Raw genomic sequence first — 18,104 nt, forward strand, 5'->3', positions numbered from 1 at the left:
GAAGGCCCCAATGTTGAGACTGTGACACTACATCTGGAGAAGGTGGTGCCGCACGTGGATGTGCCAACCCCTTTCTGGACTGCTACGAGCGAGGGGACATTTCATGGTGTCTCACAGTCCAAGGTTGCGGGCCCCAGTGGGTTGCAGCGAGCTACACCCAGGGTGAGGAGGGGAAGGAGAGCTCGAGAGCACGCTCCTGAAATGCAAGATCCAACTGATGTGGCTCAGCTCATGGCAATAAGTGGGAAGAGCATTGAGCTTACCCAATCACTCCTGGACACCATGGGTGGGGTCGGTCATGAGATAGCGGGATTGTCGTCAGAAGTAACGACACTCTCGGGAGAAATGGGAATACTGTCGTAACACATTAGGGAGGAAATGTCGGAGATAGGTGATACACTGTCGGGGCAGATTAGGGAGGGACTGTCAGAGGTAGGTGATACACTGTCGGGGCAGATTAGGGAGGGACTGTCGGAGATAGGTGATACACTGTCGGGGCAGATTAGGGAGGGAATGTCGGAGATAGGTGATACACTGTCGGGGCAGATTAGGGAGGGAATGTCGGAGATAGGTGATACACTGTCGGGGCAGATTAGGGAGGGAATGTCGGAGATAGGTGATACACTGTCGGGGCAGATTTGGGAGGGAATGTCGGAGGTAGGTGATACACTGTCGGGGCAGATTAGGGAGGGAATGTCAGAGGTAGGTGATACACTGTCGGGGCAGATTAGGGAGGGAATGTCAGAGGTAGGTGATACACTGTCGGGGCAGATTAGGGAGGGAATGTCAGAGGTTGGTGATACACTGTCGGGGCAGATTAGGGAGGGAATGTCAGAGGTAGGTGATACACTGTCGGGGCAGATTAGGGAGGGAATGTCAGAGGTAGGTGATACACTGTCGGGGCAGATTAGGGAGGGAATGTTGGAGGTAGGTGATACACTGTCGGGGCAGATTAGGGAGGGACTGTCGGAGATAGGTGATACACTGTCGGGGCAAATTAGGAAGGGAATGTCGGAGGTAGGTGATACACTGTTGGGGCAGATTAGGGAGGGAATGTTGGAGGTAGGTGATACACTGTCGGGGCAGATTAGGGAGGGAATGTTGGAGGTAGGTGATACACTGTCGGGGCAGATTAGGGAGGGAATGTTGGAGGTAGGTGATACACTGTCGGGGCAGATTAGGGAGGGACTGTCGGAGATAGACGATACACTGTTGGGGCAGATTAGGGAGGGAATGTTGGAGGTAGCTGCTGCAATAAGGGAACACGGCCAGGCTCTCATTGGCCAGCGGCAAATGACGGATTCAACCGGTGACACTCACACTCCAATCCCCAGACCGCCCTCAGGTGCTGTGCCCACAGTCCGAGGAACAGGCTGAGGAGACCCGAGCCGGGCCTTCCACAATGTCGTCTCTTTGGGCCCACACCCTCCAACAACAACATTGCTGTCCACGAGATGCTCGAAAAAAGCAACTTGGTTCCAACGGGAGAAGGCCTGCGTCACCGGCCAAGGGTAGAGGCAGCAAGGGCAAGCACGGCGGGCAGTCTTCGAATAAGGGGGAGGAGAGATGGCTGCAGCCAAAGTTTGTTCGCTGCTGTTGTTGTTGTTGTTGTTATTGTTGTTCTTATGTTATTGTTATTTAACTGATCTTAATTGCGAAGTCTAAAGTTTTTAAGTCATGTAATTTGAAAAGTAAGTTTGTAAGTGATCTTAATGGAAAAGTTTAAAGTTTGTAACAAAAATATTTTTTATTAAAGTTAAGTTAAGTACAAGTGTACAAATGTTTAATAAACATAATTCTTTTTTCAATTAAACCAGAATCATGAACATTATTCTTTAAATTAACGCAGCAGTCAACCAACATGGTGAATGATCAAACGTGCTGTTCAGCCTTTATACAGCAAAGCATTCAAGGATTAGTTGTTGACGCAAGGCTCTTGAAATGGCTATAGGTGCACGAGGGTCCCCCTCCTCCGCCATTGTCCTGCGGGTTGAGGTGGTGGCATGGCTTCCTCCTCCTGCTGCTGCTTCTTCTCCTCCTCATTGTCAGCCTGCTTGTCATCCTCCTCATCCCCTTCGCTTGAGGTTGCTCTTTAACTTCCAGTGCCTGTTGCCTCATGATGGCTAAGTTGTGCAGCATGCAGCATACGACAATGAACTGACCGACCGTCTCAGGGGCGTATTGCAGGTAGCCTCCAGAATGGTCCAGGCATCGGAAACGCTGCTTTAGTATTCCAATTGTCCTTTCAATGATGCTGCGTGTGGTTATATGGGACATGTTGTACCAACGCTCGGCTTCTGTCCGGGTATTGCGTGGGAAGGTCATGAGCCAGGTGGCGAGCCCGTAACCCTTGTCCCCCAGCAGCCAGCTCTGCCCTTCTGGCTGCTGCGAGATATACAATAACTGACGTACCATGACACCCAGGTCTCGTTGCACCTCCCCTTTTCCTGCCACCATTCAGATAATATTCTGCCTTTGTGTTTTTGCCCCCAAAGTGGATAACCTCACATTTATCCACATTATACTGCATCTGCCATGCATTTGCCCACTCACCTAACCTGTCCAAGTCATCCTGCAGCCTCTTAGTGTCCTCCTTACAGCTCACACCGCCACCCAGCTTAATGTCATCTGCAAACTTGGAGATATTACACTCAATTCCTTCATCTAAATCATTGATGTACATTGTAAATAGATGGGGTCCCAGCACTGAGCCCTGCGGCACCCCACTAGTCACTGCCTGCTATTCTGAAAAGGACCCGTTTATCCCGACTCTCTGCTTGCTGTCTGCCAACCAGTTCTCTATCCACATCAGTACATTAGCCCCAATACCACGTGCTTCAATTTTGCACACCAATCTCTTGTGTGGGACCATGTCAAAAGCCTTTTGAAAGTCCAAATACACCACAGCCACTGATTCTCCCTTGTCCACTCTATTAGTTACATCCTCAAAAAATTCCAGAAGATTTGTCAAGCATGATTTCCCTTTCATAAATCCATGCTGACTTGGACCGATCCTGTCACTGCTTTCCAAATGCGCTGATATTTCATCTTTAATAATTGATTCCAACATTTTCCCCACTATTGATGTCAGGCTAAGCAGTCTATAATTACCCATTTTCTTTCTCCCTCCTTTTTTAAAATGTGGTGTTACATTCGCTAGCCTCCAGTCCATCGGAACTGATCCAGAGTCGAAAGACTTTTGGAAAATGATCACCAATGCATCCACTATTTCTAGGGCCACTTCCTTAAGTACTCTGTGATGCAGACTATCAGGCCCCGGGGATTTATCGGCTTTCAATCCCATCAATTTCCCTAACGCAATTTCCCGCCTAATAAGGATTTCCTTCAGTTCCTCCTCCTCACTAGACCCTCGGTCTCTTAGTATTTCTGGAAGGTTATTTGTGTCTTCCTTCGTGAAGACAGAACCAAAGTATTTGTTCAACTGGTCTGCCATTTCTTTGTTCCCCATTATAAATTCACCTGAATCTGACTGCAAGGGACCTACGTTTGTTTTCACTAATCTTTTTCTCTTCACATATCTATAGAAGCTTTTGCAATCAGTTTTTATGTTCCCAGCAAGTTTACTCTCATACTCTTATTTCCCCCTCCTAATTAAACTCTTTGTCCTCCTCTGCTGAATTCTAAATTTCTCCCAGTCCTCAGGTTTGCTGCTTTTTCTGGCCAATTTATATGCCTCTTCCTTGGATTTAACACTATCCTTAATTTCCCTTGTTAGCCACGGTTAAACCACATTCCCCGTTTTGTTTTTACTCCAGACAGGGATGTACAATTGTTGAAGTTCATCCATGTGATCTTTAAATGTTTGCCATTGCCTATCCACCATCAACCCTTTAAGTATCATTTGCCAGTCTATTCTGGCCAATTCACGTCTCATACCATCAAAGTTACCTTTCCTTAAGTTCAGTACCCTAGTCTCTGAATTAACTGTGTCACTCTCCATCTTAATAAAAAAATTCTACCATATCATGGTCACTCTTCCCCGAGGGGCCTCGCACAACAAGATTGCTAATTAGTCCTTTCTCATTACACATCACCCAGTCTAGGATGGCCAGCCCTCTAGTTGGTTCCTCGACATATTGGTCAAGAAAACCATCCCTAATATATTCCAGGAAATCCTCCTCTACCGTATTGCTACCAGTTTGGTTAGCCCAATCTACATGTAGATTAAAGTTGCCCATGATAACTGCTGTACCTTTATTGCACGCATCCCTAATTTCTTGTTTAATGCTGTCCCCAACCTCACTACTACTGTTTGGTGGTCTGTACACAACTCCCACTAGCGTTTTCTGCCCTTTGGTATTCCGCAGCTCCACCCATACAGATTCCACATCATCCAAGCTAATGTCCATCCTTACTATTGCGTTAATTTCCTCTTGAACCAGCAACGCTACCCCACTTTATTTTCCTTTCTGTCTATCCTTCCTGAATGTTGAATACCCCTGGATGTTGAGTTCCCAGCCTTGGTCACCCTGCAGCCATGTCTCCGTAATGCCAATGATGTCATATTTATTAATTGCTGCCTGTGCAGTTAATTCGTCCAATTTATTACGAATACTCCTCGCATTGAGGAGTTTTTTTGACACACTTGTTTTTTTGACACACGTTGCCTATTTAAAATTTTGCTGTAATGTAGCCCTTTTTGATTTTTGCCTTGGGTTTCTCTGCCCTCCACTTTTACTTTTCTTCTTTCTATCTTTTGCTTCTGCCCGCATTCTACTTCCCTCTGTCTCCCTGCATAGGTTCCCATCCCCCTGCCATATTGGTTTAACCCCTCCCCAACAGCACTAGCAAACACTCCCCCGAGGACATTAGTTCCGGTCCTGCCCAGGTGCAGATCGTCCGGTTTGTACTGGTCCCACCTCCCCCAGAACCGGTTCGAATGTCCCAGGAATTTGAATCCTTCTCTTCTGCACCATTCCTCAAGCCACGTATTCATCTGAGCTATCCAGCGATTCCTACTCTAACTAGCACGTGTCACTGGTAGCAATCCTGAGATTACTACCTTTGAGATCCTATTTTTTAATTTACCTCCTAGCTCTCTAAATTCACCTTGTAGGACCTCATTCTGTTTTTTACACAGACTGGTTGCTCTTTACCTTTCCGCCATTGTTCATCGGTTTATATGTAACCTTCAGGGCTGCTGACCGAGGCCTGTATGGCTCTTTGTCGGCCGGCGCGGACACAATGGGCCGAAATGGCCTCCTTCTGCACTGTAAATTTCTATGTTTCTATATTCAAGATTGAGATCAATAGATTTTTGGACACTAAGGGAATCAAGGGAAATGGGGATAAGGTGGGAAAATGGAGTTGGGGTAGAAAATCAACCATAATTTTATTGAATAGAGGAACAGGTTCGAGGGGCTGTATGGCATACTCCTGCTTCAATTTCTTATGTTTATCTGTCTATGTCCCTTTGTAACTTCCTGCTCCCATCTACACAACTTACTGTGCGTTCTAACTTAGTATCTTCTGCAAAGTTGGCTATACAACTCTCTATTTCTTCTTCCAAGTCACTGATATATATGATGAAAAGCTAAGGCTCCAGTAGAGATCATTGATGAACACCACTTGTCACATCCCGTGAGTGATTTCAGTTTCAACAAAATGAAAATTAATGAACTTTTTTTCATGTTTAAGTATTGCTGAGTTATTTGAGCACAATCATGTTACCAGTACTGTGGACTAAAATCCAACCGACACCTAGTTATCTGTGTAATATCAGAAAATTATTTTAAAAATTGAGCTAGTTGTATTTTACATCCAAAATACATGAGACCCAGGGTTCCAATAGTGTTTTGAATTTTAAACTTAAATTTAAAGAGAAAAGGTTGGAATAGGAAGTTGTTAAAATGAAGTAAAAGTGCAGTTGAATAGGAGAAAACAGAGTAAAAGATATAATGGAGGGAAAAGTAAAGATACGTGAACAAAAGTGTTAAAAAGTTCTATTTTCATTTCATAATTTGAAGTCTTAACTTAAGTCGCATAGTGTTAATATTACATTAATATAACTAGAATTTAAATAGCTTTATCACTGGTATATTATTTGGTGTCAGCATTGCAGTTGAAGCTGAAAACTATTAAAAATATATAGCCATCCAATGGAAACAGGGTTTTCCCTGAACCTGCTGTTAGTGTCCGGACTTAAAAGGTAAAGGTACAACTGGTACTTTTGCTGGTAAAGTGTAGCCAGTCGTTCAGGTAGATACAGGAGCATGTTGGTAAACATTTCCTGAATTCTGGCAATATATCCGGCTCCATAAAGGAAGAGAAAGAGAAATGGAAGAAAAATGCCTCTGTACCGCCACTGAATACTTGACTTCAACGTCGCATGGGTTTCCAAAGGGTTAAATTTTACAGCCAACACCAGCCCACAAAGAGACCAGGAGCAGCTTCCCTCCAGGCAGCGGTTGTGATGAAGTGAGCGAGTTCCTATTATTTCTGAGAATTTACTAAAGCCACTTTGGAGCTGCCCTTTTTAAAAAAATAAAATAAACAGAAGATGGGGAAAACCCAATGTCTGGTTCCTGCACAGCTGAGCAATGTGTGGGCGGCCTGGCGGGGACTACGTGACCAACTGGGGGGGGGGGGGGGGCGGGGTGCTGTAGCCGGCTAATCCAAGGGTTGATTGAAGGGGTCAGCCCAAAGACTGGGGGGCAGAGGGGAATGTCAGGTAGGTGAGGATCCGAACATAAACAACCTGGCACAGCATGCTGGCTGCCTGATACCACTGCAAGAAGGAGAGAGCGCCGTGGCTTGCTGTTGAGGAAGGCAGAATGCAAGCCATTGGTGCGGGCGATGTGATGTGATGTGAGCTGAGCGCTGCCTGATCCGTGCTCCTTCCAGCATTGAGCTCTCAACAGCATCTTTGATTTTTTGCTTTCATCTCCAGCATCCTCCTATGCCGATGCCACCATGAATGAAGGCTTTTACTTTCGGTAGTATTTTCAAGGGAAACTTGAAAAACGAAGGTATGTTGTGGCGATGTTATTTGGCGTTTATTTCTGATCGTTTTCCATTATTCTCGGTATTCAATCTCGTTACACAGCAGAAAATAACAGTCTTGCACCTCACATCGAAGTTACAAAGAGTTCACCAACCGTCTTAAAATATTCTCCTTTGCAGATTTAGTTAAAACTGATACAAATCTGCTCTCTTCATCTTTTGAGTCATTATGTAAACATGCGTTTTGCCTTTAAAAAAGGTTAACTGCCGTATCTGGTCTGGATATTTGGCAACAAAATCGAACTTTCGAATAAAGATGTGTAATTTAAAATAAATTGAGTTTGTTTACCTCAGCCAATGAAGAGAGACACGGAGTTGTAGCTGTAAAATAAATGCTACATTTTTGTTCATAACTATATTAAAAGTTGAAGTTGGAGCCTGGAAATGAATGGAAACTAGCTAGATGAAGTAAACTTAAAAAAAATCTTTCCGTGATCTCAGAATGACCTCTTTAACTATAGACAGTAGTTCATTGGATGTAGGCTTATCAGTCGGTTTGTAATGTATAAGGAGTTACTTTTGAAAATATATGAAATAATTCATCTGACATTGTCAACAGAGGTTTAAGTTTGGAACTTTTTGGGGGATAAATTAATAAAATACAGTTGTCCTTCAATAATATAAGGCCAGATTTTACTGTAAAAAAGTAACTAACAGCGCTCACCGTTATTTATGCGCAAATCGAACAGTAACTTCAGACTAGCGCAGATGAGTCGTTAAACGCGAAAATCCGAAAGTTACTGGCCTTCTGGCTCCCCATTTAAATGTATTGAACAGTGTGAAATTCATGTACTTGCATGGTAGATATGGACTGAACACGTCACAAAAAGTTAAGTCAAGTCTAAGTACCGTTAACGGCTTAATAAGTCTTAATAACTGCTAAACAACCTCTCTGATACTGAAAATTAACTTTAACAATTGTGGAGTCTCATTCCATCAAATTTTAATTATTGTTGAAAGATTTTTTTAATGTAATTTTTAAAACTTTTTTTCATTCTGTCTCTTAATCCTCTTTCTTTCCCTCTCTTTATTTTGCTTTCTGAACCTGGTTTGACATTGAATTTAATATTCTAAGTTACACTTCCTGGTTCAGACTCTACGATGTTCATTAATGATTCTTCAATCTGATTGCTTAAGTAGTAAGACAGTTGCTTGCCCTGTTCACACAAGTTCCGGATGCCTTGAAGAGGGCATTGCACTGTTTGGCAGACAGCAACATGCCTTGCAAAAGCGCATAGAAAGTCTATGGTAAGTTCAAATCTAATTCGTTCGTCGCTCACAGCAAAGTCCTCCCCATATGTTTTTAGATGCTTATATAATGGCAAGGGGGACTAACTTAGAGATTCAAACAACAGAAAAGTAATTTAAGAACATAAGAAGAACGTAAAGAAATAGCAGGAGTAGGCCATTTGGCCCCTTGAGTCTGCTCCGCCATTAAATAAGATCATGGCTGATCTGATCATGGACTCAGCTCCACTTCCCTGCCCGCTTCCCATAACCCTTTACTTCCGTTACAATTTATTTTGCTGACTTTTGTTAGTATTGAAAACAAAGTATATGGAAAGGCCAGTTTGCCAGCATATTTTGACATCTGTATTACATCCACGCTGAACTATGAACCTGTACCTTTCTCTACTGTCACATACCCCAATATCATCATCATAGACAGTCCCTCGGAGTTGAGGATGACTTGCTTCCACACTAAAAATGAGTTCTCTGATGACTGAAAAGTCCAATGCAGAACCTACAGTCTCTGTAACAGGTGGGGTAGATGGTGGTTGGAGGAACGGGTGGGTGGGGTGCCTGGGTTGCCGTGCACTCCTTCCGCTGTTGACACTTGACTTCAGCTTGCTCTCAGCGAAGAGATTCGAGGTGTTCTCTGCCTTCCCGATGCTTTTCCTCCATTTTGGGCGGTCTTGGGCCAGGGATTCCCAGGTGTCGGTGAGGATGTTACATTTTTTCAAGGTTGCTTTGAGAGTGCCCTTGAAGCGTTTCCTCTGCCCACCTGGGGCTCCCTTGCCATGACGGAGCTCCGAGTAGAGCTCCGATAAGGAATTGGATAACTACTTGAAGGGGGGAAATTTGTAGGGCTGTGGGGAAAGGGGAAGAGAATAGGACCAATTGGATAGCTCTTTCAAAGAGCCAGCACAGACTTGATAGGCCGAATGTCCTCCTCCTGTGCTGTATCATTCTGTGAATCTAGGATGAGTGCCAATTTATTTACCGTTCTATGATAATAACAGCCAACTTGCACGCAATTTTCCTCATTATTTAAACCCACTATGGATCTAATGTATTATCTCAGTAGATTGACCCAGTTAAAGTTATGTCCTCAGCCATAACCAGAAACAAAATACAGATGATTATAAAACAAATGAAGGCACTGATAGCAGCCTTTTGATGTTTTGTTTAATAAGGAAAAAATTCACACAATTGTTGTATTCACATAGTTTTGTGTCCTGCTCTCTTGAATGCTTGTGGTTGACTAAGATTGTACATTATTCTACAGGGGCATAAAATATTTTAGATGGATGACTGCTTAAAACTGTTAAAATGATGGATACTTAACATTTTGAAAATTGTCAAAGTGGGCTGTGCAATAAAAAAAAATGATCTGTAAATGGAGCATTATCAATCCTATTTGAGTAATTTGGGATGTCTGAAGGATAAAATATAATAAAATTAAAATCTGCAAGTACTGGAAATCTGAAGGATAGACAAAGAATACAACAGCATTTCAAGGAGAAAAGATAAGATATAATTTTGTTTATAAACCTTCATTAGAAAAATCAACATTCCACAAAATTGGTTTCAGACTGCTGTTTAAACTGGGCTATAAGACCTGACTTCTAACACTATTTTGGGATATTGGCTACAAATCTATAGTATGTATTGTTAATAATGCTAATTTTTATTGCTATAGAAGCTTGTCAAAGCTGAAAACTAAATGAAGCTCTTTCTGTGGCACTCTTTTTGGTCCATCTCTTTTATATAAAGAGGCTGTAATTACATATGCAAGCTCCTACCAAAGCTGCAAAATAGTTATGGTACTGGATTAAGAACCCTAAAGATTGTGAGTAATAATCCCACCGTAACAAGCTGTGAAATTGAATTCAGTAAATTGGCTAATTTGTGTGCTGGTTTGTGCCACAGATAAAATGACCATGAAAGTTGTCGTATTGTTGTAAAAACCCAATTGGCTCACTGATGTCCTTCAGTGAAGGAAGCTCTCACCCCTTTCCAGTCTTACCTACATGAGACTCTAGTCTCACACTACTGGTTGATTCTTAATAGCCTCAGGCGACTGGCAATGGACAATAAATTCTGCACTGCCAGTGTCACGCACATCACAAGAACAAAAAAACCCAATTGTATTATTATAAATTCACTCAAACTCCAATTTGCGAACCATTTTCTAGCATTTCCTGACAAAAAATATTCCCTTTGCTTTTTAACAACCAGCTCAATAATAGGGCCTCTGGCTCATAAAATCTATATTTAGTCAGTCAATTTACAGGCGACTGACAACTTATTGGTTAAAATAACAGTTATTTAAGAAGTCGGTTTCCATTAGGCCTCAGGCCAGAACTATCGCAGGTAAAACTTGTATTTCATTTTCATGTGTAGCCCTTTTATCATCTCTCCATTTAATTAGTAGCCATGCTTAGAATTTTATTGAAAATGCTATAATGTCCATAACTTTTGCTAATCCCACACTTCTATGCAATTGCATTGACAATGTATTTTTATTTAAAGGAAACACATTTTCATGTGGCGATGAGGAGATAAATTGAAGATTATTGGAAATCTGAAATAAAAATAGAAAAAGTTGGAAATGTACATCAGGGCAGCTGAATGACAAACAGAGTTTTGAAGATTCCCATTTGAAAAGTAAACTATCTTTCTCTTGGATTCTGAATGACCTGTTGTGAATTTGCAACATTTTGCTGCTTTAATTTGTAAAATTCACATCTGTTGATTAATCTACTCAGTTTGACAAGAAGGTCGACAAGGCCCATTCCTAGGTCTATTCGGATTCTATTCCTTTATTGAAATGTAGGTGCCACCCAAGGAAAATTTTATGATCTTGTTGTATTAACAAGAGTCTGAAAAACAGTTTGAAATAAACACATTAAAATTTTGCCTTGAGTGTTTATTGTTGAAAGCTAAACCCTTAAAATATAACTTTTGGATTTAATGAGAACTCCAAAATTAATGCCTTTTATATTGAATGCCAAATTCATTTTTTCTCCTTTGCATGAGAAAAGTCTGGCTTACTTTGCCTGCTAAAGACTATATAATATTCATAATAATTTTGATCAGAAGAAAATTAAATCCAAACTGATTCCCATAATCGCTGCTTGTATTAATTCCAGTCACTTCAGTATATGTCAGACAGTTGTTGACCTTGCTATGCTTACTTAAAGACCAGCACTTAATACCAATTGCTGCATTAAGTTGTTTGAAGATTGTCCTTATTTGAGCCATATAATTTAACCATCACTGGAAAATAAAATCTCATTGTGACATCAGGTGAATCATTCTTAGCGTGTATTATCTCATTTTACAGGATTTGCATCACTTGCTAAAGTATTACTCAATTTGCATATCTTCTACTTGCATTAATGTTATAGGATGCAGCATAGATTTAAAACGCTGACTTCCTGAATAAATATGTTAACAACAGCACTGTTTCTGCACTTTCATGGCATCCTGTGAAATATGTGCAAGTATAACTTGTCCTAGCATTTCCAAATCATTCAAACTGCTTCCAAGGAAATATTTTGTTGAAATTACTCTAAGCTTGTGGTGTCATAGAACTGCCCTGGACCTGCAGCATCAGTGAGGCGGTGAGTAGACACTAAGTGCATTGTTATTACACAGAGCGACTCCGAGTGATTGGAGCTCTGTTTATTAAATCCTCTACAGACAAATGGGTAATATCTGGTTGGGAATGAGAGTGACTTTTATAAGAATTAGTATAAACTAAGATGATCAAAAACTGCACTGGATACAATGATTCCTGTTCTGCTGAAGGAGTTGGGGCATGCCATTAGTGAAGAGCAGTTTTCTGGAACATTCCCCAACTCCAACCCATCTCCCCCTCAAGTGGAGATGTAAGGATGGATGGATATCCTGGAGTTCTGCTTGATTGCTGTTGGAAATCAGGGAGTGTAATCCTCGGGAACTAAAATCCATTTAATCTCCTGAGGGATATTCTGCATAAATACTCCCTGATCCTCAGGAAAATCAAGTAAACTGCAGACTATTCTTTCATCCCCATGTCTCCAAGAAACCTAAAGAGGAAGGTTAATACTACTGAAACTAAAGTGGAAGAGTGAAAATATAGATAAGCAAATTACATTTATTCCAGTTGAGGCTCTGATGATAAGGGTTACTTACTTTCCGAGACCCCTTTTTATTCAATCTGTAAGTGAATAGCTTTTGCCGACTGCAGAATGTGTGTCACTTTTTCATCTGTAAGATGCTATGCTAGTTACTCTGAAGGTTAGTGGTTTGATGATAATAGAAAATACTTTTAGTATGTTTGCCGAACCTCTTGCCTATTGGGCCCGTGCTGTGCTTTTTCCATTGTGGTTTATATAATAATAGAACATTCTGCGAAAGGTTCAGCTGTGTATCATAGAACTGAACGTAACCTGGCACTAGAGAGCCAGGCAAATAACTTAAATTAAAGCTTCTAATTTATCATATCCATTGCACAATAAAATACTGACTCATAATTTGGTTCAAAAGATCCTTTAATAGCTGCTAGAAATGATACTGGAATAAATGAAATCCTTCAGAAGAATTCTTGGTGGGCCAGTTCATTATATTTCAATTTCAAAATTACATTGAAATATCATGTTAAACATTTAAGCAAAATAAGAAGGAACTTAAAGATCTGAGCCCGAGAATTGCTATTGGTGACAGTGGATGAACATTTAATGTGTTTGCATGACAGGTTAATGCCTCCGTTAAAAGTGCAGGGGAATGTCATGTGAATGTGCTAACCATTCATCTGATAATATGGTCATTTCTCGGTTATGGTGTACCTTAGACTGTGGAGTATATGATAAAGCGTAGAACAAGTGTTTGGCATACAATGTTTACAGATAATGTGAAACAACAGTGAAATATTGTTTAATTAAATTCAACCCTCAGAGTTCTTGTATTGACTGGCAAATATTTTAGTTTTGTTAGTCTTGCATGTTTTCTATCATGTCAGTGAAGATTATATTTTGTCAGTTGTTAATGCCAAATGTTGCAATATCTATTTAAAGAAACAGACTCATAAGCCGGAATTTTCCTTGGCGGGACGGGTTGGGGGCGGGGGTGTCTGAGGCAGGCGAGAATCCTGCAGCTCTGTTGACTTTACCGGCAGGGTCGAATTTGAATGTGAGGCCTTGGTTTCCTGCCTGCAGCCAGCCAGCTTGAGAGGCTGGCTGACTGCAGGCGGGTAGGCCTCAGTTGTGAGGGGTCAGTCCGGGGGAGGGATCACGGGAGGTGGGGGGGATTGGGAATCGTTAGGGTGGGTCGGCAATAGGGAGGCTGGAGAGAAGATCTGCAGGATTGAGGATCACGGAGGTTGGGGATTGGCAGGCGATTGGGGGGGGATTGTGGAGGTCGGGGATCGGCAGGCAAGTGGGTATTGTGGAAGGGAGGGATCGCGGAGTTGTCGGCAAGGCATTGGAGAGCGTGGGGGAGGCATAGAATTAGGGCTGGCCACTGGAGGATTGTGGACAGCATCATCATCATTGTTGGGGGGGAGGGGGAAGGGAGGGATGGGGGGGGGTGGACGGGAAGCGGGGGGGGGGGAAGGCCTGAGAATGGTGATTGGAGGCCTCGTGGTGGAATCTCCAATCACCGAGGTTGGGGCTAGGCAGGGACCCAGGATCCAGGGGGTTGGTGTAAAGGCACTTACCTCCTGGATGCAGCAGTCCCCACCTCGGTTTAACTGCTGGTTTTCACGAATTGTGTGAAACCTGTCCACACACAGTTAAATTCAAAATGGAGGTGGAAAAAAGAGGCTTCTAGCCTCATTACAATATTTAAATTGCGTTAATGTCCTCTGGCATCGGGTTGGTCGCTCGCCCGGACCCCGGCCCGTCTCCGGCAAAACTAGAAGAGGGTTGGAGGTGGGATCAGGTTTGGGAATCACATTTTTAAGAGTTTATCTGTCTCTAAGCTCCAAACACAGCCGTTTTTATGGGAAAGTTCTGGCCAAAGATCTTGAAATGGAAAAGTACAATGAAAAAAATTGTTCTGGCACAAATGTGCTATTGTACAATCATGTCCTTGGATCTGTAATGACCCCTTTCGAGTTGTTGGCAATATTATCGCATTTATTGGTTTCTACTGCTGTTGTCCTACTTTAGTGGGAGGTGTACCTGGTCTGAGTGTGTTATTCCCTAACTAAATTGTAAGAGAAATTGGGTTGAAGCATCATTGTACCATGGAAGTATATAATTGCAGAACAAGGTCATTCAGCCATTGTATCTCTTTAACCGAGCAATCTGAAAGTAATCCCAATACAAAAGAAAAAGAGTATGGATGCTGGAAGTCTGAACTAAAAACAGAAAATGCTGGAAACACTCAACAGGTCAGACTCCATCTGTGGAATTAACGTTTCAGGTCAATGACCTTTCGTCAGAACCGTTGTCTGCAAGTAATCCTACTGCTCTGCTCATAGTCTTGTATCTTCCTCTGCTTCAAGTGTTTACCAGTTTCCCACTATGAAATAAAACTGATCAGGTAGGAATTGGCTAACTTATTGAACTAGAGCTAATTTAAGGAGGGTGCAGCTAAATTGATTGGGGCCAAAATTGGTCGACTACCCGTGTACCGCCCAAAAATGTGATTTTGTTCAAAAAACACCTACATACCGCTGACATACCACCCGGCGGAATATTCATCATTGACATACCGCTGAGTGGTGTGCACACCGTCCGCCTTGCAGGACCACCCGCATACTGCCCAAAAAGTCCGATTTTCATCGTATACTGCCGACATTCCACCAGAGCTGCATACCGTCCTGGTAAAGGTGGTGTTACACGATGGTAAGTGGGCAGGAATGAGCAGAGTGCACGATCCGCTATTTTGGAAATTGGGAACTGTCAGCTAAAGCAGCAGCTCTGTATTTCTGAGGTGAACAGTGATTTTACAGTGCGATTTTGATTGGAAGAGGTATATTTACTATTACTGAGTAACTTATTAAGATAGAAAGGCATTTTAGTTATATTTTTTTCAAGAATGGGGCCGGTCTTATCTCAGCCTGTATTGCTGACAACCTGTCTAATGGAGGAACCAGATGTGAGGAAGTTTATTCAGCATAGTTATAAGGGCAATGGAAGAGGTCGCAGAATGATGATGATGATGAAGAGGAGGAGGCCTAACCCACAAAGGATTTTTAGGGAGAAGCGCTCATACTTGGACCTGACTGATCAACCATGCGTTCGAAGGCTGCACTTATGAAAAGAGGTCATCACTGAGATTTGCCAGCTCATTAAGGTAGACCTGCAGCCCAATACCACCAACATTACTGCACTCTCGGTCAAGATGAAGGTGACTGCAGCACTTTCCTTTTATGCATGTGGGTGTTTTCAGGTATCAACTGGGGACATAATGCTCTATTTCTCAGTACGCTACTCATTGGTACATTCGACAGGTAACCGAAGCACTGTATGCACGCTGGATGGAATTTATAAACTTCCCAATGACCAGGGAGGCACAGAGTTACAGGGCTTTTGGATTTGCACGCATTGCCGGCTTCCCCAAGGTGCAGGGTGCTATTGACTGTACCCATATTGCCCTGCGAGTACCATTACAGGAGGCGGAGGTGTAATGAAACTGTAAGGGATTTCACTGTCTCACTGTGCAGCTCGCATGTGGCCATACACAGCGGATAATGGCAGTGAATGCCTACTTTCTAAGGAGCATCCATGATGTGCACATCTTGCGGGAAAACACTGTGTCTGACCTGTTCAACTCTGAGCCACGAGGTAAGTGCTGGATGCTGGGGGACAAAGGGTACGGCCTCGCCATGTGGCTCTTGACCCCCCCCTGTGGAACCCTCACATAGAACCCGAGCAACGATACAATAAGAGCCATATAGCCACACGTAACATAATTGACAAGACAATTGGAGTGTTGAAGCAGCACTTTTGATGCTTGAACCACTCGGGAGGCAGGCTACAATACCACCCTGAGCAGATTGCTCAGTTCACAGTGGTGTGCTGCGTGTTCCATAATTTAGCAATCAGGCGGGGACAGGAATTGCCACAGAGGACTGCGGGACCACCTGAGGAGAGAGTGCAGGAGACGGAGGAGGAAGAAGAGAACAATGAGGGACAGGAGGATGATGAGGAGCTTGCAGATGAACCCATGGCACCACCCACCCCAACACCACAGCGGAGGGCACGCGGAGCATATGCCACAGCAAAATTGTTACGTCAGCAGCTCATAATTGAACGCTTTGCTTGAATGTGGAAAGCTGCGTTTGGGACCCTGATGACTGTTACCCCAAAAGTTTGATACTGTACAAGAGTGCTTCAATTCAATTGAAACTTTTACATAAAAATGTAAAAAATATACAACAGTTTCAAAACTTTGTAAAACTTATAATTATAAAACAACTGTAACAACTTAAACAACTTTAATAACAACTTTAGCGGCAGGGATTGTGGATGCATTGGTTATAATTTACCAAAATTCCCTGGATTCTGGGGAGGTCCCAGCAGATTGGAAAACTGCAAATGTAATGCTCCTATTTAAAAAAGGAGGCAGACAAAAAGCAGGAAACTATAGACCAGTTAGCCTAACATCTGTGGTTGGGAAAATGTTGGAGTCCATTATTAAAGAAGCAGTAGCAGGACATTTGGAAAAGCAAAATTAAGTCAGGCAGAGTCAACGTGGATTTATGAAGGGGAAGTCATGTTTGACAAATTTTCTGGAATTCTTTGAGGATGTAACGAACAGGGTGGATAAAGGGGAACCAGTGGATGTGGTGTATTTGGACTTCCAGAAGGCATTTGACAAGGTGCCACATAAAAGGTTACTGCACAAGATAAAAGTTCACGGGGTTGGAGGTAGTATATTAGCATGGATAGAGGATTGGCTAACTAACAGAGAACAGAGAGTCAGGATAAATGGTTCATTCTCTGGTTGGCAATCAGTAACTAGTGGGGTACCGCAGGGATCAGTGCTGAGACCCCAACTATTTACAATCTATATTAACAACTTGGAAGAAGGGATTGAGTGTAACGTAGCCAAGTTTGCTGATGATACAAAGATGGGAGGAAAAGCAATGTGTGAGGAGGACACAGAAAATCTGCAAAAGGACATAGACAGGCTAAGTGAATGGGAAAAAATTTAGCAGATGGAGTATAATGTTGGAAAATGTGAGGTCATGCACTTTGGCAGAAAAAAAATCAAAGAACAAGTTATTATTTAAATGGAGAAAGATTGTACAGTGCCGCGGTACAGCAGGACCTGGGGGTACTTGTGCATGAAATACAAAAGGATAGTATGCAGATACAGCAAGTGATCAGGAAGGCCAATGGTATCTTGGCCTTTATTGCAAAGAGGATGGAGTATAGAAGCAGGGAGTTCTTGCTACAGCTATATAAGGTATTGGTGAGGCCACACCTGGAATACTGCGTGCAGTTTTGGTTTCCATATTTACGAAAGGATATACTTGTTTTGGAGGTAGTTCAGAGAAAGTTCACCCGGGGATGAGGGGGTTGACTTATGAGGAAAGTTGGGCCTCTACTCATTGGAATTCAGAAGAATGAGAGGTGATCTTATCGAAACGTATAAGATTATGAGGGGGCTTGACAAGGTGGATGCAGAGAGGATATTTCCACTGATGGGAGAAACTAGAACTAGAGGGATAATCTTAGAATAAGGGGCTGCCCATTTGAAATAGAGATGAGGAGAAATTTCTTCTCTCAGAAGGTTGTAAATCTGTGGAATTCACTGCCTCAGAGAGCTGTGGAAGCTGGGACATTGAATAAATTTAGGATAGAAATAGACAGTTTCTTAAACGATAAGGGGTTATAGGGTTATGGGGAGTGGGCGGG

The 18,104-nt window shown here is 42.5% G+C and overlaps 1 protein-coding gene across 3 annotated transcripts in view; it reads left to right on the plus strand.

Moving 5' to 3' along the window:
- The window catches only part of LOC139267214 (proto-oncogene tyrosine-protein kinase LCK-like), a 178,444-nt gene that overhangs the window by 30,852 nt on the left and 129,488 nt on the right, over positions 1-18,104 (plus strand). The window contains exon 1 of one of the 3 annotated variants that reach the window (XM_070885182.1): positions 6,939-6,989. The exons of 1 other annotated variant lie outside the window; for it this stretch is intronic. The gene's annotated coding sequence lies outside the window, so the exon portion shown is untranslated. Of the gene's footprint in view, positions 1-6,938; positions 6,990-8,197; positions 8,272-18,104 lie in introns of those variants that run through there. One more of the 3 variants, XM_070885180.1, reaches the window with a different exon arrangement.

Source organism: Pristiophorus japonicus, chromosome 7 (genome assembly GCF_044704955.1).
Source record: "Pristiophorus japonicus isolate sPriJap1 chromosome 7, sPriJap1.hap1, whole genome shotgun sequence".
In the NCBI taxonomy this organism is placed as follows: Eukaryota; Metazoa; Chordata; class Chondrichthyes; family Pristiophoridae; genus Pristiophorus; species Pristiophorus japonicus.